This window comes from Ranitomeya variabilis, chromosome 2, assembly GCF_051348905.1.
Source record: "Ranitomeya variabilis isolate aRanVar5 chromosome 2, aRanVar5.hap1, whole genome shotgun sequence".
Taxonomy (NCBI): domain Eukaryota; kingdom Metazoa; phylum Chordata; class Amphibia; order Anura; family Dendrobatidae; genus Ranitomeya; species Ranitomeya variabilis.
In genome coordinates, this window is record NC_135233.1 from 183,589,589 (window position 1) to 183,610,327 (window position 20,739).

The following is a 20,739-nucleotide window of genomic DNA, read 5'->3' on the forward strand; positions in this document are numbered from 1 at the left end:
AACAGTCACCAAGAATACCATTGGTAACACATTAAGCTGTAAAGGTTTAAAATCCTGCAGTGCCCACAAGGTACCCCTGCTCAAGAAGGAACATGTGCAGGCCCGTCTGAAGCCTACCAATGAACACTTGGATGATTCTGTGAGTGATTGGGAGAAGATGCTGTGGTCAGATGAGATAAAAATTGAGCACTTTGGCATTAACTCAACTTGACGTGTTTGCAGGAAGAGAAATGCTGCCTATGACCCAAAGAACACCATCCCCACTGTCAGGCATGGAGGTGGAAACATTATGTTTTGGTGGTGTTTCTCTGTAAAGGCACGGACTACTTCACCGCATCAATGGGAGAAAGGATGGAGCCATGTACCGTAAAATCCTGAGTGACAAGACAATGACCCAAAACATACCAAGGCAACAAATGAGTGGCTCAAAAAGAAGCACATTAAGGTCATGGAGTGGCTTAGCCAGTCTCCAGACATTAATCTCATAGAAAACTTATGGAGGGAGTTGAAGCTCCGAGTTGCCAAGCGACAGCCTCAAAATCGTAATGATTGAGAGATGATGTGCAAAGAGGAGTGGACCAAAATTCCTCCTGACGTGTGCGCAAACCTCACCATCAACTACGAAAAACATCTGCTGTGCTTGCTAAGAAGGGTTTTGCCACCAAGTATTAAGTCTCGTTTGCCAGAGGAATCAAATACTTATTTCTCACTGCAAAATGCAAATACATTTATATCATTTATACAATGTGATTTTCTGGATTTTATTTTTTACATTCTGTGTCTAAATGTTAAAATTAACCTACCCTTAAATTATATACTGTTCGCTGGGGCCTGGCGTGACTGCTGTGAGGAAGAGACATGGCTGACAGGAGCTCCTGTAGAAACAAGACAACACTGGGTACAAGAGAACCCCAAGACAGCAATTAAACTTCAAAACCGACCTGAACTCATCCTGAGACCTAAGGAGGAAAAATCGGTACCAAAAAGTGTCCCACTAGCAGCTCTGGCTGAGCTAGGAGACAAACAGTGGAGACACATCAGGAAGAGGACGGATGCCATCTTCCTAAGACAAAGAACTGTAACCGTCAGTGGACCGGCTAGTGGTATATACCATGGAGGTAACATTTAATGAGACTGTCCAGGCTTCCTCCCTCCCGTCCCCGAGTACTCGGGCTGGAGCTAGCCCTCTCCACCATCCACCCGCTGATCTCTGGCACCGGCACGCCGAGCAGTGAAGAGCTCCGCCGCCGGCTCCCTGGGCGCCTCTGAGAGGGCAGGAAGGACGCTATAGGCAGACGGCACACAGCGATTACTCACTGCTGAAGATCTCTTCTGACTCCCTCCATTCTCACCTCTGTCCGTGACAGGTTGTCGGCGGGCCGGACCCGGGGCTGCGACGGTGCTGGGAGTTTTCCCGCCATAATCTGGCGCCATATTGAAAGGCGCCACAACACGCTGAGGATCAGTGGAAAGTGCGGTGGTACCTAATGCTGCCTACTGCTCAAGAGGGGGCGTATAAAAGAAGAGGGTGAAGGAGGTAATAAGATAAAATAACAAGGAGAAGGGAAAGAACACAATTGAAGGAGAATGAGAGGAATGAATAAGTGAAGAAAGGGGAGAGGATAAAGAGGACAAGAAGGAACAAGGGAGACAAAGTCCTCATCAACTAATTGAACATAATCACCCCAAGGGAAAAGGAAAAAAAAACAAAAAACTCCTGGCTTTCCAAAATAATATTCTTTTGCGCTGCAATAGATACCACATAACTGTCTATATATATAATTGTCTAAGGGGTATTTCCGTCTGTTTGTCTGTAACGGAAATCCCGCATCGCTGATTAGTCGCGGCCGGTGGGCGCGACCAATCAGCGACAGGCACAGTCCGGGAGCGAATTGGCCCCCCACTTCTCCCCTACAGTCAGTGCCCCCTCCCTACTCCCCTCCAGTCAGTGCACCCATAGCGGTTTAGCAGTCCGTTAAACAGACTGCGTTACACCGCGGCATAACGCGGTGTAACGCAGTCCGTTAATGCTGCTAAACTCTTGAACTCTGGTCGGTTCTAGTTTTGATTTCTGAAGATTTATAAGCCACCCTAACTCTGTTAGAGTTTCTATCACTCTGTCGCACTGTTGACGGCAGTGTTGGGCTGAATTGCTTACAATCAGAAAGTCGTCCAAGTATGGAACTATCAAAATGTCTTTTTCTCTTAGATGGGCCATCATTTCCGCTATCAATTTGGTAAATATGCAGGGTGCCACTGATATGCCAAAGGGAAGGGCTTTGTATTGATATTCCCTTACTTCCCCTCCCATGACCACTGCTAGTCTGAGGTATTTCTGGGAGTTCTTGTGGATAGGGACGAGATAATACGCGTCGCTGAGATCCAACACTATCATGAAACAGTCCGTTGATTTTATTGATTCCATTTTGAAACTCTGGTTCTTCACATAACTGTTTAGCTTCCGCAAGTTTATTATTGTGCGGAAGGACCCGTCCGGTTTTGGAACTAGGAATAATGGGGAATAAAAGCCCGTTCCTTTTTTAATGGGGGGACTTACTGGATGGCTTTGTTTATGAGCTTTATAATCTCCTGTTCTAACGCATGTTGTTGTTGAGGTGAGGATTTTAGAGGAGTGACCACATAATTTTGGGGAGGAAGGGAAGTAAAGTCTATTTGAAGTCCCAATTTTATCAAGTTCAATATCAAGACACTGGTTGAGATTTTTTCTCAGGCAGGGAGGAATTGAGATAATCTCCCTCCCATCCTGGGGGAGGTGTCACTTAGGTTTTTTTTTTAATCTTTTGAGGAATTACCGAAAAGGAACCCTCTATCTCTCCATTTCCCATCATCGCATCTGTTCTGCTCCCTTGGGGGGCGTCTCCGGAAAAACTTCCTATTCCGAACGGGCCGCTTAACAAATGGTGTGGCCAGGTTAGGGAACCCTTTGTTCTTGTCTCCTGCCGTTTGCAAAATATCATCCAGGGTCTCCCCAAACAAAAATTTTCCTTCACATGGGATTGAACAAAGTTTTTGTTTGGTTTGTAGGTCGCCCGGCCAACTTTTTAGCCATAATGTCCTACGGGCTGCATTTGATAGGGCTGCTGATTTAGAAGTGAGTTTAGTCGAGTCAGCTGATGAATCTGCTAGAAAAGCTGCTGCCCCTCTAATCATGGGAATAGATTCTATCACTTTATTTCTGGATACGCCATCCCTTAGTTGTTTTTCTAAATTATCAACCCAAATCATTAGGGATCTAGAAGTGCATGTGGCTGCAATTGCTGGCCTTAAACATCCTCCTGCCAATTCCCAAGCCCCATTAAGGAAGGTATCCGCTCTTTAGTCGAGGGGATCCTTCAGCGTTCCCATGTCCTCAAAGGGTAATGCAAATTTTTTGGAGGCCTCAGCTACTGCTATGTCAAGTTTAGGGACTTTATCCCATGAAGTAGAAGCCTCTTCCTCGAAGGGATACTTCCTTTTAAGGGAGGGTACCGACAAGTTTTTCCTCTCTGGCTTTCCCCACTCCCTTTTAATTAAAGCTTGGATGTTTTCATTAATAGGGAAGACTCTACGCTTTTTTTGACCTAATCCTCCAAACATTATGTCCTGAACCGTCTTGTCAGCACAGAGATCCAGCATCCCCCATGGTCGATCTTATTGCCTTCACAAGTGCATCGACTTCATCTAAAGGAAAGCAGTGGCGACCTCCGCTCTCATTATCCGAGGAAGAGGAGGAATCCCGACTATCTGAGTCTCCCCTGTCAGAACTAGAAGAATCAGAGTGGGAATAGGGTATAGGTGTTTTCTCCTTAACCCCTCCCTCTTTAAGGGATTTAAACACTGTCTCTACCTCTGATTTTATTACAGATCGTAATTCAGAGGCGAAGTTTGGAGTTTCCTCACAGAGGACTTGTCCTATACAGGAGTCACACAACTTCTTAGGCTGGGTTCACACTGCGTTAACAGCAGTCCGTTCAACACATACGTTAATGGGCTGCTGTTAACGCAAGTGCCGGTATGGCAGCGCGCTAGCGCAGATAGAGCATCTGCTAGCTCTATCTGCCCTAGCGGTGACGGACCTGGAAACGCTGCAGCCCACGTCTCGGGGGCCATCACTGTTGTGAATTAGACTTTTTGGCTCCCTCTTGTGGTCACTAGTGGTATGACTCTGGGATTGTCTTTTTTCTGTTTGGCACTCACCTGGGTCGTTAGTCCAGGGGTGTCGCTATATTAACTTCCTGGATCCTTAGTCCAGTGCCTGGCATCGTTGTAATCAGATCCTTCTGTTGCTCCTGTCTGCTGGTCCTGGCTCTTGCAAAATTAAGCTAAGTCTTGCTTCTTTGTTTTTTGAGTTACTTGCTTTGCTACTATTTTTGTCCAGCTTGTACTAAATGTGATTTCTGACCTTGCTGGAAGCTCTAGGGGGCTGGTGTTCTCCCCCCGGCCGTTAGACAGTTCGGGGGTTCTTGAATATCCAGCGTGGATATTTTAATAGGGTTTTTGCTGACCATATAAGTCATCTTACTATATTCTGCTATTAGCTAGTGGGCCTCTCTTTGCTAAATACCTAGCTCATTCTTATGTTTGTCTTTTCCTCTTACCTCACCGTTATTATTTGTTGGGGGCTTGTATCCAACTTTTGGAGTCTTTTCTCTGGAGGCAAGAAAGGTCTTTCTTTTCCCTTCTAGGGTTAGTTAGTTCTCCGGCTGGCGCGAGACGTCTAGAACCAACGTAGGCACGTTCCCCGGCTACTTCTATTTGTGGTGCTAGGATTAGATATATGGTCAGCCCAGTTACCACTGCCCTATGAGCTGGTTTTTTGTGTTTGCAGACTTGGTATTTATTCCTGAGACCCTCTGCCATTGGGGTCATAACAGTATGCCAGGCCGACATTGAATGTTTAATGCATTGCAGAAGTGGGATATAAGAAAGGAAATTCTGAATTTTTTTTTTTTCCCTCTCTTCCTCCCCTTTACCTCTGAGTGGCTTGAGCTTGCTGCAGACATGAATGTCCAGACCTTGATTACAAGTGTGGACCAGCTTGCTGCTCGTGTGCAAAGCATACAAGATTTTGTTACCAGTAGTCCTATGTCTGAACCTAAAATACCTATTCCTGTACTGTTTTCTGGAGACCGATTTAAGTTTAGGAATTTCAGGGATAATTGTAAATTGTTTCTATCTCTGAGACCCCGTTCATCTGGAGACTCAGTTCAGCAAGATAAAATTGTGACCCTCAGGATTGGGCTTTCTCGCTAGCGCCAGGAGATCCGGCATTGGCAAATATTGATGCGTTTTTTCTGGCGCTCGGGTTGCTTTACGAGGAACCCAATCTTGAGGTTCAGGCAGAAAAAGCCTTGCTGGCTATTTCTCAGGGCCAGGATGAAGCTGAAGTGTATTGCCAAAAATTTCGGAAATGGTCCGTGCTTACTCAGTGGAATGAGTGTGCTCTGGCCGCAAACTTCAGAAATGGCCTTTCTGAAGCCATTAAGAATGTGATGGTGGGTTTCTCCATTCCTACAAGTCTGAATGATTCCATGGCGCTGGCTATTCAAATTGACCGGCGTTTGCGGGAGCGCAAAACCGCTAATCCTCTGGTGGTGTTGTCTAAACAAACACCTGATTTGATGCAATGTGATAGAATTCAGACCAGAAATGAGCGGAAAAATCATAGACGTCAGAATGGGTTGTGTTTTTACTGTGGTGATTCTACACATGTTATATCAGCATGCTCTAAACGCCTAACAAGGGTTGTTAGTCCTGTCGCCATTGGTAATTTGCAACCTAAATTTATTTTGACTGTGACTTTAATTTGCTCATTGTCCTCTTACCCTGTTATGGCGTTTGTGGATTCAGGTGCTGCCCTGAGTCTTATGGATCTGTCATTTGCCAAGCGCTGTGGTTTTGTTCTTGAGCCGTTGGTTAATCCTATCCCTCTGAGGGGTATTGATGCTACGCCATTGGCGGAAAATAAACCGCAGTTTTGGACACAGGTAACCATGTGCATGACTCCTGAACATCGGGAGGTGATTCGTTTTCTTGTTCTGCATAAAATGCATGATTTGGTCGTTTTGGGTTTGCCATGGTTACAGACTCATAATCCAGTCTTGGATTGGAAGGCAATGTCTGTGTCAAGTTGGGGCTGTCAGGGTATTCATGGTGATTCCCCGCCAGTGTCTATTGCTTCCTCTACTCCTTCGGAAGTTCCTGAGTATTTGTCTGATTATCAGGATGTGTTCAGCGAGTCCAGGTCCAGTGTTCAGCCTCCTCATAGGGACTGTGACTGTGCCATAGATTTGATTCCAGGTAGCAAATTTCCTAAGGGAAGACTATTTAATTTGTCTGTACCTGAGCATACCGCAATGCGTTCGTATATCAAGGAATCTCTGGAGAAGGGGCATATCCGTCCTTCCTCTTCCCCTCTTGGTGCGGGATTCTTTTTTGTGGCTAAGAAGGACGGATCTTTGAGACCTTGTATTGACTATCGGCTTTTGAATAAAATCACTGTTAAATTTCAGTATCCTTTGCCTCTGTTGTCAGACTTGTTTGCCCGAATTAAAGGTGCCAAGTGGTTCACCAAGATAGATCTTCGTGGTGCGTACAACCTTGTGCGCATTAAGCGAGGAGATGAATGGAAAACCGCGTTTAATACGCCCGAAGGTCATTTTGAGTACTTGGTGATGCCTTTTGGGCTCTCTAATGCTCCTTCAGTGTTTCAGTCCTTTATGCATGATATTTTCCGGAAGTATCTGGATAAATTTATGATCGTTTATCTGGATGATATTCTGTTTTTTTCTGATGACTGGGACTCGCATGTAGAGCAGGTCAGGATGGTGTTTCAGGTTTTGCGTGAGAATGCTTTATTTGTTAAGGGCTCAAAGTGTCTCTTTGGAGTACAGAAGGTTCCCTTTTTGGGGTTTATTTTGTCCCCTTCTGCGGTGGAGATGGACCCAGTCAAGGTCCGTGCTATTCATGATTGGACTCAACCCACGTCAGTTAAGAGTCTTCAGAAGTTCTTGGGTTTTGCTAACTTCTACCGTCGTTTTATTGCTAATTTTTCTAGCATTGCTAAACCTTTGACGGATATGACCAAGAAAGGTTCTGATGTTGCTAACTGGGCTCCTGCAGCCGTGGAGGCTTTCCAGGAGTTGAAGCGCCGGTTTACTTCGGCGCCTGTTTTGTGCCAGCCTGATGTCTCACTTCCCTTTCAGGTTGAAGTGGATGCTTCTGAGATTGGGGCAGGGGCCGTTTTGTCGCAGAGAGGCCCTGGTTGCTCTGTGATGAGACCTTGTGCCTTTTTCTCGAGGAAGTTTTCGCCTGCTGAGCGGAATTATGATGTTGGCAATCGGGAGTTGTTGGCCATGAAGTGGGCATTTGAGGAGTGGCGTCATTGGCTCGAGGGTGCTAAGCATCGTGTGGTGGTCTTGACTGATCACAAAAATTTGATGTATCTCGAGTCTGCTAAACGCCTGAATCCTAGACAGGCCCGCTGGTCATTGTTTTTCTCCCGTTTTGACTTTGTGGTCTCGTATTTACCAGGTTCAAAGAATGTGAAGGCTGATGCTCTTTCAAGGAGCTTTGTGCCTGACTCTCCGGGAGTCGCAGAACCAGTTGGTATTCTTAAAGAGGGAGTTATCTTGTCAGCCATTTCTCCGGATTTGCGACGTGTGTTGCAGAGATTTCAGGCTGGTAGACCTGACTCTTGTCCACCTGACAGACTGTTTGTTCCTGATAAGTGGACCAGCAGTCATTTCCGAGGTTCATTCCTCGGTGTTGGCAGGGCATCCGGGAATTTTTGGCACCAGAGATCTGGTGGCTAGGTCCTTTTGGTGGCCTTCCTTGTCACGGGATGTGCGGTCGTTTGTGCAGTCCTGTGGGACTTGTGCTCGAGCTAAGCTTTGCTGTTCGCGTGCCAGCGGGTTGCTCTTGCCCTTGCCTGTCCCGAAGAGGCCTTGGACACACATTTCCATGGATTTCATTTCAGATCTCCCGGTGTCTCAGGGCATGTCTGTCATCTGGGTGGTATGTGATCGCTTTTCTAAGATGGTCCATTTGGTACCTTTGCCTAAGCTGCCTTCCTCTTCCGATCTGGTTCCTGTGTTCTTTCAGAATGTGGTTCGTTTACACGGCATTCCTGAGAATATTGTGTCTGACAGAGGATCCCAGTTTGTTTCCAGGTTCTGGCGATCCTTTTGTGCTAGGATGGGCATTGAGTTGTCGTTTTCGTCTGCCTTTCATCCTCAGACTAATGGACAAACGGAGCGAACTAATCAGACTCTGGAGGCTTATTTGAGGTGTTTTGTTTCTGCGGATCAGGATGATTGGGTGACCTTCTTGCCGTTGGCTGAGTTTGCCCTTAATAATCGGGCTAGTTCCGCTACATTGGTTTCGCCATTTTTCTACAACTCTGGTTTCCATCCTCGTTTTTCCTCGGGACATGTGGAGCCTTCTGACTGTCCTGGGGTAGATTCTGTGGTGGATAGGTTGCAGCAGATCTGGAATCATGTGGTGGACAACTTAAAGTTGTCACAAGAGAAGGCTCAGCGTTTTGCCAACCGTCGCCGCGGTGTGGGTCCCCGACTTCGTGTTGGGGATTTGGTATGGCTGTCTTCTCGATTTGTTCCTATGAAGGTCTCCTCTCCTAAATTTAAGCCTCGCTTCATCGGTCCTTACAAGATATTGGAAATCCTTAATCCTGTGTCCTTTCGCTTGGATCTTCCTGTGTCGTTTGCCATTCACAACGTGTTCCATAGGTCTTTGTTGTGGCGGTACGTTGTACCTGTGGTTCCTTCTGTTGAGCCTCCTGCTCCGGTGTTGGTTGAGGGCGAGTTGGAGTACGTGGTGGAGAAGATCTTGGATTCTCGTCTCTCCAGGCGGAGGCTTCAGTATCTGGTCAAGTGGAAGGGCTATGGTCAGGAGGATAATTCCTGGGTGGTTGCCTCTGATGTGCATGCGGCCGATTTAGTTCGTGCCTTTCACGCTGCTCATCCTAATCGCCCTGGTGGTCTTGGTGAGGGTTCGGTGACCCCTCCTTAAGGGGGGGGGTACTGTTGTGAATTAGACTTTTTGGCTCCCTCTTGTGGTCACTAGTGGTATGACTCTGGGATTGTCTTTTTTCTGTTTGGCACTCACCTGGGTCGTTAGTCCAGGGGTGTCGCTATATTAACTTCCTGGATCCTTAGTCCAGTGCCTGGCATCGTTGTAATCAGATCCTTCTGTTGCTCCTGTCTGCTGGTCCTGGCTCTTGCAAAATTAAGCTAAGTCTTGCTTCTTTGTTTTTTGAGTTACTTGCTTTGCTACTATTTTTGTCCAGCTTGTACTAAATGTGATTTCTGACCTTGCTGGAAGCTCTAGGGGGCTGGTGTTCTCCCCCCGGCCGTTAGACGGTTCGGGGGTTCTTGAATATCCAGCGTGGATATTTTAATAGGGTTTTTGCTGACCATATAAGTCATCTTACTATATTCTGCTATTAGCTAGTGGGCCTCTCTTTGCTAAATACCTAGCTCATTCTTATGTTTGTCTTTTCCTCTTACCTCACCGTTATTATTTGTTGGGGGCTTGTATCCAACTTTTGGGGTCTTTTCTCTGGAGGCAAGAAAGGTCTTTCTTTTCCCTTCTAGGGTTAGTTAGTTCTCCGGCTGGCGCGAGACGTCTAGAACCAACGTAGGCACGTTCCCCGGCTACTTCTATTTGTGGTGCTAGGATTAGATATATGGTCAGCCCAGTTACCACTGCCCTATGAGCTGTTTTTTTGTGTTTGCAGACTTGGTATTTATTCCTGAGACCCTCTGCCATTGGGGTCATAACACATCACTCAATGACGGCACATAGCTAGCGCACGCCAATTGTGGGCGTGCACCAGCGATGCGTTCGACATTGGATTCAATGGCGGCGTTAACGGACTACACTAAAGGCCTGGGCTGGATCCGGGGGCCGCCGGAAGGTGAGTACATAACTATTTTTTATTTTAATTCTTTTTTTTTTTTCTTTTACAGGGATATGGTGCCCACATTGCTATATACTATGTGTGCTGTGTTATATACTACATAAGCTGTGTTACATACTGCGTGGGGCTGTGTTATATACTGCGTGGGCTGTGTTATATACTACGTCGCTGAGCTCTACACTACGTGGGCTGTGCTCTACACGACGGGCTGTGCTATATACTACGTGGCTGTGTTATATACTACGTGGCCTGTGCTTTATACTACGTGGCATGTGCTATATACTACGTGAGCTGTTATATACTGAGTGGGCTGTGCTATATACTACGTGGCTCTGCAATATACTACGTGGCTGTGCAATATACTACGTGGCTGTGCAATATACTACGTGGCTGTGTTATATACTGCGTGGACTGTGCCATATACTACGTGCCTGTGCTATATACTACGTGGCCTGTGCTATATACTACGTGGGCTGTGTTATATACTGCATGGGCTGTGTTATATACTGCGTGGGCTGTGCTATATACTACGTGAGCTGTGTTATATACTGCGTGGGCTGTGCTATATACTACGTGGCTCTGCAATATACTACGTGGCTGTTCAATATACTACGTGGCTGTGCAATATACTACGTGGCTCTGCAATATACTACGTGGCTCTGCGATATACTACGTGCCTGTGTTACATACTACGTGGCTGATCAATATACTACGTGGCTGTGCAATATACTACGTGGCTGTGCAATATACTACGTGGACTGTGCTATATACTACGTGCCTGTGCTATATACTACATGGCTGTGCTATATACTACGTGGCTGCTATATACTACGTGGCTGTGTTATATACTACGTAGCTGTGCTATATACTACGTGGCTGTGCTATATACTATGTGGGTGTGCTATAAACTACAAGGCTGTGCTATATACTACGTGCTTGTACTATATACTACGTGGCTGTGATATATACTATGTGGGCTGTGTTATATGCTACGTGGGATGTGAGACTCTTTCGCCCGGGGCCCTCAAAAACCTGCAGCTGGCCCTGGCTTCACTGATTGGTCGCGGCCGGGAACAATAAGTGACACGCGCAGTCCTGCCGCAAATTGACGCAGGATTTGAACCACGCTTCGTTAATTGGTCGTGCCTGGCTGACCGAATCCTGTGCATAAATTGCATTATTCTTAAATCTTCATAAATAAACTACATACATATTCTAGAATACCCAATGTGTTAAAATCGGGCCACCATCTCGTTGAAAATAAGGACGATTTGTAAGTTATCCCTGAGACAACAGAGACATCTAGTGGCTTACTTCAGAGCTGCACTTAAAAATACCATATAATTTCATCATCATCCAGAACACCATCTATACCCTATCTGGCATTACCAGAGACCTTTTGCTCTACAAAATCGCCCTAAAAATTCAGTCTGTACAGCGAGAGCCTGACTCAACTATTAAGGCTGATATTAATAACTTTAATATCTTTTCACAGCATCTTTTAAAACATCTACAAACTGAACTGAATTCCCCCCTCCCCTCTAAAACGCAACACGGAGGGCATGGGCAGCCTTAGTGGATTGTAACTATGGCACACTAGGGCTGGCACCGCGGGCACTAATATGCACTCAAAAGTTTAGTCTACCTCCACAATTTGAGATGTTGGATACAATAGGTCTTTAAATAATGCGCCCTAAGAAAAACACTGCACCGGAAATCAGCACCAGTTCAATTACTCAGCTATTGTCTCAACGAACAAAAACAACAAGTCACAGCATGTCAGTCCCACAATCTCCCTTAGCAAATTCTAAAAGTCCTCCCCAGAGGTCTCAACAGACTGACACAACTCCATTGACAAATATGATACCAATGACAATGGAAGAACTTTTAAAAACCATCCAAAATACTTTTAAAGCTGAGCTGTCGTCGGCTGTAGATAATTTCACACAACAAATCCAAGACATTGCCCAAAGAACCAATGATCTGGAGAAAAGAATGGATGACACTGCTGACGCTATTGAATATGACAGAGCACAATTACAAGAACAAGACGCTAGAATCGAGTTCCTAGAGCTTAAATGTGAAGATCTGGAAAATGGTTCATGATGAGGAAATCTTAGAATTAAGGGACTACCGGAAAACAATACCAATCTAATGGAAACAACCTCGAAACTCTTCAGTGCTCTACTACCACAAGCCGATTCTAACTCTCTACGGAGTACAAGGATCCAAAGAGCACTAGGAGGACCTAAACCAGATGCTTCGCCATGAGACATCATCCTTAAACTACACCATGAAGAAACGAGAGACTTGATACTAAAAGCAGCTCGCAATAAAACCAATCTACCAGGAGTCCCAGATACTGTTTCTATATTCCCTGACATTTGCCTGGCGACTTTAATGAGAAGAGCTATGAAGGACACAACAATAGGTCTAATCAAAGCAAACATCAAATACAGGTGGGGATTCCCACATGCATTAATGGTAACATGGTAACTCCACCTACTCGCCAAAAAACCAAGAGGAAGGTAGAAAAGCAATGGAAAAAGCAGGAATTCCAGTGTTCGACTCGAGAGCATTACCACAGAGACAAAGACCACAGAGAGAGTGGACGGAGGTTCGACGTACTAAGCCCAATAAATCATAACTTTACAGACAAACTGTTCCCTGAGGACATACCCGCTAAAGATACAAAGGCGGGTCCGGAGGACAGTTGAATAATTCAAATTCTGTTATATTGGCCCTTTTAAAATGAAATACGTTATAACATGTTATATATTGGGTTATCTAATATTTTCTCTTTTATAGAGTGCAGTGCCCCTGGAGTAATTATGCCACTCCACTTTGGGCTATTACTGTTACTGGTCCAACTGTTAATGGACGAACACACCTTAGCCCACGTACTGGTTGTTTGTTGTAACCGCTTTATACATTTTTTTGTCTTTTTTTCCTTCTTCCCCAACCTACCCTACCAGAGTGTTGACGAGCATAGAAAAATTAGATGTACCAGAAGCTGATGTGTAACAGTTCATCATATGCACTGTTGTATCAGGTGACTTAGCCAGATTACTTTACAGGTTAAATGTATAAGATATTATCACATAACGTAAGGGGACTTGACTCCCCAGTAAAAAGAAAATGCGCCTTCACTGATTACTCAAAAACTTCCCCTGATGTAAAATTTCTGCAGGAAATCCACTTCTCTAATACTTCATCCCCCAAATATTTTCATAAGTCATACTCAAGATTAGGATAGAAAAACTAGAGGAGTTACTATTTTTCTCCATAATTCATTCCGATTTATACAAGAGAATACAATAATAGATAAAGATGGCAGATTTATAATACTCTGAGGAACTGTACAGGAAAAACGAATCTGTCTCCTTAGTTGCTATGCACCCCCGACGTTACACATGAAAACTATTAAAGCAATAGCAAGATCCTTGCACTCTGTTCAATATGATGTTATCGTATGGGGGGAGACATCAATCTAACTATAGATAAGACACTTGTTAGCTCCAATAATCAACGTTCTGATATACCAGGGAAAGAAACAAAAATACTTCAAACTATTTTGCAGTCCCATTGCTTGTTGACACATGGAGAGAAACTCACCGTCAATCAAGAGGATACACTTATTTTTCTAGAATTCACCATTCATACTCTAGGATTGATTGGATCCTTACCAATTCGGAAAATCTACCATCTTTACTACATTCTAGACATATCTCCTCATCAGGGTCAGATCATGACAGCATTCTATCTGTATTTAAACTAGACAAGGCAGCATCACGTTTATATAGGTGGAGACTAAATTAATCATTGCCGTAGGACCCACAGGTGAGAAAATCAGTTGAACAAGAACTCAAAAAATTCTTTCTTTCAAATATTACTAACGAAACATCTTCGTGTAATATATGGATGGCCCACAAAAAATATATAACTGGTGTCTTTATTAAAATCACCTCTAAGAAAAAAAGAGATAGACTACAAGAGCAATCAGATCTAGAAAATGAACTTTATAAATTAGAATTAGCAAATCAATCTGGCTCCTCCTTGTACCTAACTAAACGAATCTATGATCTAAAATTGCGATTAAATACTTTACTGACCACCCGCACTGAGCAGGCAGTAAGATGGACTCAAGCAACATTCTACCGGTTCTCTAACAAAATGGACCGAATGCTTGCTCGCAAATTAAAACATAAAAAACAATTGAACTCCATCTTTTCTACAAAAGATGAACATTCTCAAACTACTTCTAACCCAAATAAAATATATAAAACTTTCCAAAATTATTATCAAAAACTATATACCGATGGTATGGAACTTCCTTTGTCTAAATTAGATGACTTTTTAAATAATATACCTCTACCTACCCTGACCTCGAACTCTGCAGCAACACTGCATTCTCCTATTTCTGATCAGGAAATTACCTCTGTTATCAAACATTTAAAAATTGGGAAGGCACCAGGTCCCGATGGGTTAGCTGCTTTATATTATAAAAAATTCTCAAATATTCTATCAAAACACATTTAAACATATTGCAATGATATGTTGAGAGGTCAAGCAATGCCTCCGGAATTCTATGCAGCTCATATATCAGTTAACCCGAAACCAAAAAGGGACCCTTTACTTACAAAAAATAATAGGCCCATATCTTTATTAAATTTAGATCTTAAAATCTTCTCGGCAATTATAGCAGATAGAATTAATAAATACCTCCGTAGCCTTATCCATAAGGACCAAGTAGAATTTATCCCAACAAGGCAAGCACCAGAAAATATTCGCAAGAACCTTAATATAATCCATACTGCTAATAAACGTAAAACCCCTTTAATTTTGCTATAGCCTTAGATACAGAAAAGTCTTTAGACTCTGTAAGGTGGCCATATACTGTATGTTTAATATACTACGTAAAATGGGGATACCACAACAATTAATTAACTCTCTCAAACTTTTTTTATAATAATCAAGGGCCTATTTAAAATTACCCTTGAACTCTCCAGAGCCAATAACAATAAACAGGGGAACGAGACAAGGATGCCCACTATCTCCTGCTCTATTCGCTATGGTTATGGAACCCTTAGCCCAAAAAATAAGTTTACATCCAGACATTATGGGTCAAACGATTGGTAAACACGAATATAAGGTCAGCTTGTTTGCTGATGATCTTCTGCTAACATTAACAAACCCTTGTATATCCCTGCCAAATCTACTAAACACCCTTAAACATTTTGAGGAAATCTCAGGTCTAAAGGTTAACGTTGATAAATCAGAAATCATGTTTTTGAATACCTCCCCTACAGTCCAAAACTCAATTTTAAATAATTTCGACATGCAAAACATTTCATCACCTATTTAGGAATTAACCTTACACCTACTAAAAATACTTTATTTAAATATAACTACACCATTTTAATACAAAAATTTATACAGACTTTATCAAAATGGTCATCCCCATTACTTTCTTTTCTAGGCAGAATTCACTCAAAGATAGTAACACTACCCCAATTTTCATATTTGTTCCGCTCTCTACCAATACCATTACCTTCATTGACGCTCAAAACAATAAATTCGCAAATATTAAACTTTATTTGGAACAATAAAAAATTGCGCATTTCACAACAAACATTATTTAGACACAAACGACAAGGAGGAGTTTCTTTACCAAACTTTTCTCTATATTGTAAAGCGGCTCAGATCGCTCAATTGGCAGCAGTAACTACTGAGCAACATGCACCTATCTGGTTGCAGATAGAAAGCTCCCACATAGTGCCGTACACCTTGGAAAGTCTAATGGCCACTGGGCCATTACCAAAAGATTTAAATATGCACTCTCCGTACACTTCTCACTCAATTCGTATCTGGAGAGCTAATAGATTTTCATTTACGCTCCATTCCCAACCCTTCCCACTTTTGGAATTGTTTGACAACCCCATGTTCCCTCGGGGTGTGGCTTCTAAGAATCACACTTGGTGGAAACAAAACAACTTAACCAGGTTACAACGTCTATCTTCCCACTTTCAATTAATGACGAAACAAGAGTCCGTCACAAAATACCAAGTACCAGCATCTGAAAATTTTAGACTGGAACAAATTTTTAATTTTTTACACACCTTAACCACCAATGCACCAAACCCAAAACCTACAAGCTTCGAATTAAAATGTTTATATGATCCATTGGAAAACGGCCTCATATCACAATTATACTCTACATTTAAGGCTACTTTCACACTGGTCTGTTGGTACGGGCCGTCGCAATGCGTCGGGCCGACGTACCGACGGACGCTGTGAAATATCTGCAAGACGTGGGCAACGGATGCAGTTTTACAATGCATCCGCTGCCCATTCTGCAGTCCGGGGAGGAGGGGGCGGAGTTCCGGCAACTGTCCAGGGTTGCAGAGAAGCATTGGAAGAAAAAACATTCGCAAGACGACTTCACTGCATTCAAACAGGCAACACTCGCTTTTAAATCTGCTCTCACCTCTGCTAAACAGGCCTACTTCACAACCCTCATATCCTCCAACCTCAAACAGTTATTCAAAACCTTTAACTCCCTCCTCCGCCCCTCACTGCCCCCTCCAACCTCCCTCATCTCTGCTGATGACTTTGCCACACACTTTAAAAATAAGATCGACCAAACAAGGCAATTCTTCATTGTTCAACCATCACAACCCCTTTGTATACCAGACCAATGCCCAAACCCCATAACCTCCCTCTCCAAGCTCACTGAAGGGGGGCTTAGTTGTCTCCTCTCCAAATTGCACCTCACCAGCTGTGCGCTTGACCCCATCCCATCCCACCTCCTCCCCAAGCTCACCACCACACTTATCCGATCCCTAACCCACCTCTTCAACCTACCACTAACTTCTGGCACCGTCCATTCTGCTTTCAAACATGCCACAATCACGCCTATCCTTAAAAAGTCAACCCTCGACCCAACAGCTATGTCCAGCTATCGCCCAATATCGCTGCTCCCATTCCCTTCAAACTCCTGGAGCAGCACGTCCACGCTGAACTTTCCTCCCACCTTTCATCTAACTTGCTCTTTGACAATCTACAATCTGGTTTCCGCCCCCATCACTCAACTGAGACAGCCCTGACCAAAATCACTAATGACCTACTTACAGCCAAAACTAACGGGCAATACTCTGTACTCCTCCTTCTAGACCTGTCCTATGCTTTTGACACAGTTGACCACTGCCTCCTACTACAGATCCTCTCCTCCTTTGGCATCAAAGACCTCACCCTATCCTGGATCTCCTCATACCTTTCCAACTGCACATTCAGCATCTCCCACACTACCTCCTCATCCCACCCTCTCTCTGTTGGAGTCCCCCAAGGCTGTTCTAGGACCCCTACTCTTCTCAATCTACACACTTGGCCTGGGACAATTCAAAGTCCCATGGATTCCAGTACCACCTTTATGCAGATGACACTCAGATCGACCTTTCCGGCCCAGACGTCACCTCTCTGTTGTCCAGAATCCCAGAGTGTCTATCAGCCATATCCTCCTTCTCCTCTCGCTTCCTCAAACTCAATGTGGACAAATCTGAACTCATCATCTTTCCTCCATCTCATAGATCTTCCTTACCTGACCTATCTATCGCAATTAACGACATCACGCTTTCCCCCGTACCAGAAGTCCGCTGCATCGGAGTAACTCTTGACTCTGCCCTGTCCTTCAAACCGCACATCCAAGCTCTTTCCACCTCCTGTCCCCTCCAGCTCAAAAATATCTCCAGAATCCGTCCTTTCCTCAACCGTCAATCTACTAAAATGCTTGTGCATGCCCTCATCTCCCGTCTTGACTACAGCAACATCCTTTTCTTTGGCCTCCCTGCTAACACCCTTGCACCTCTCCAGTCCATCCTTAACTCTGCTGCCTGACTAGCTCATCTCTCTCCTCGCTACTCCTCTGAATCCCCTCTCTGCAAATCTCTTCACTGGCTCCCATTCCTTCAGCGTATCCAGTTCAAATTACTAATACTGACCTACAAAGCCATCCATAATCTGTCTACTCCATATATCTCTGAACTAATCTCCCATCACGTAATCTCCGGTCCTCCCAAGACATCCTTCTGTCCTCCACACTTATCCGCTCATCACCCCCTCCAAGACTTCTCCAGAATATCCCCCATTCTCTAGAATTCTTTGCCCAACACATCCGTCTATCAACCACATTTGGATCCTTCAGACGGAACCTGAAAACCCACCTCTTCAGGAAAGCCTACAGCCTGCACTGACCCCACCGCCTCCTCACCACTACTGAAGCTACGGCCTCACCAACATCAGAGCTCCTACAACCCTCAACCTATTGTCTCCATCTCCACCATCCTGTAGAATGTAAGCCTGCAAGGGCAGGGTCGTCACCCCTCTATATCGGTCTGTAATTGTTAGTTTGCTTACTGTAAGTGATATCTGTAATTTGTATGTAACCCCTTCTCATGTACAGCACCATGGAATCAATGGTGCTATATAAATAAATAATAATAATAATCCACGCACAGAATGATGACGACCTTTCTAGAACAATTACTATAGCAATAAAACACACAGCTTTATTTATTGATAACCTTAATTTCTGGTTCATATAACTTAGTATCTTACGTCAACTTATCTCGCATCACTAACACTCAATGTTTATGGTACTCACGCTTTTTTTTGTTTTGGTTTACGTTTTCCCCTTCTATTAATCTGAACATAACTAAGCTAAAATCGATATACCGTATATACTCGAGTATAAGCCGAGGATTTCAGTCCATTTTTTTTTAGGCTGAAATTGCCCCTCTCGGCTTATACTCAAGTCATTCCCAGGGGTCGGCAGGGGAGGGGGAGCGGCAGCTGTCTAATAATACTCTCCTGCTCCCGGCGCGGTCCCTGGACGTCCCTCGTTCTCCGGGCGCTGACAGCTTCTTCCTGTATTGAGCGGTCACATGGTACCGCTCATTACTTTAATGAATATGGACCCCACTCCACTCCCATAGGCGTGGAGCCGCATATTCATTACTGCACTGAGCGGTACCATATGACCGTTCAATACAGGAAGAAGCTGACGGCGCCCGGAGAACCAGGGACGTCCAAGGACCGCGCCGGGATAAGGTGAGTATAGCGGGGGCAGTGCGCTATATTCACCTGTTCCTCGTTCCACCGTCTGCGCCGCTGTGTCTTCTGCGTCCTCTGCAGTGACGCTCAGGTCAGAGGGCGCGATGACGCGATTAAAGTGTGCCGCCCTCTGCCTGAACGTCAGTGCAGAGGACGAGGAAGACACAGCGGCACTCGGCGGTGGAACGGAGGACAGGTGAATATAGCAAGTGCCGAGGGCCTGCGCGACGAGAGGTGAGTATGTGATTTATTTTTTTTTAAATCGCAGCAACAGCATATGGGGCAAATATTTCTATGGAGCATCTTATGGGGCCATGCGCAGCATTATATGGGGCAAATATCTCTACGGAGCATCTTATGGGGCCATGTGCAGCATTATATGGGGGCAAATATCTCCATGGAGCATCTTATGGGGCCATAATCAGCATTTGTGCAGCATTATAGGGGGCAAATGTGTCTATAGAGCATCTTATGGGGCCATAATCAGCATTTGTGCAGCATTATATGGGGCAAATGTCTGTATGGAGCATCTTATGGGCCATAATCAGCATTTGTGCAGCATTATATGGGGCATATTTTAATATGTAGCATCTTATGGGGCCCATCATAAACTGTATGGAGCATTATATGGGGCGTATTTTGTATGGAGCATTATATGGGGCCCATCCTGAACTGTATGGAACATTATACGGGGCTCCTGATTCAATATGGATATTCAAAAACACTTAACCTACTGATGTCTCAATTAATTTTACTTTTATTGGTACCTATTTTTATTTTTGACATTTACCGGTAGCTGCAGCATTTCCCACCCTAGGCTTATACTCGAGTCATTAAGATTTCCCATTTTTTTGTGGTAAAATTAGGGGTCTCGGCTTATACTCGAGTATATACGGTAGATAAGATATACACAACTACGATAATATTGTCCAGGATACTATCTTTCCTATGCCTATTAACCGGATATATATTTCCCCCTGCGAGGGGATCCTTGAAGTTTGTGATCTATGATTCCTATGTTTATTGATGTTTTCTAAAATAAAAACTGTTGAAACTAAAATTATAGACTGTTCATGTCTTTGTCAAATGGGCAAACTTACAAAATCAGCGAGGGATCAAATAATTATTTCCTTCACTGTATGTGGTCAAAAATTTCCACTGGGGCACATGGCAGGGCTAGGAAAGAAAAGAGCACTATTTGCCTGGGATAGATTGTGAATGTCATGTTGCATTTGTTGAGCCCCTGAGCCACAGGTGATTCTAAGTACGGTAGTTAGCTCATCCATTCCTGCCCCCATAAATTGTAGGTTTTTTTTTTCCCAAGAGAGGTGACATATCAGGACAGGCACCCAACTTTTGAAGGACGCCTTGACATGGCAGTTGAGCTCACATATATTGGCCAATCTATGTGCCAAGTACCCTCTTTTTACAGTATTTTTCATGGCAATTTTGCAAATAAATATGTTATATACACATTACATAGCGCTTTTTTTTCCATTTTTTCCCATTTTCAATGGCAGTAATGCAGTTTCAATGTTCTAGAATAATGATTTTTGGTAAATCATGGTGCAACCTTAATCGTTTTTCAAGATATATGCTTTTTTTTTTTGACACCTGTTTACACTAGTTTGGATGTGCTGGTCTTTTTCTCAATTTGTGCTATACACATCAATGGTCGTTAAGGGGCTACC

General features: G+C 44.1%; 1 protein-coding gene and 1 long non-coding RNA gene across 2 annotated transcripts in view; one reads left to right on the forward strand and one right to left on the reverse strand.

Moving 5' to 3' along the window:
- The window catches only part of GNPAT (glyceronephosphate O-acyltransferase), a 229,774-nt gene that overhangs the window by 74,076 nt on the left and 134,959 nt on the right, over window positions 1-20,739 (reverse strand). The gene's annotated exons all lie outside the window — the stretch shown is intronic.
- LOC143804815 (uncharacterized) overlaps window positions 1-20,739 on the forward strand; it is a 97,876-nt gene that overhangs the window by 60,258 nt on the left and 16,879 nt on the right. The gene's annotated exons all lie outside the window — the stretch shown is intronic.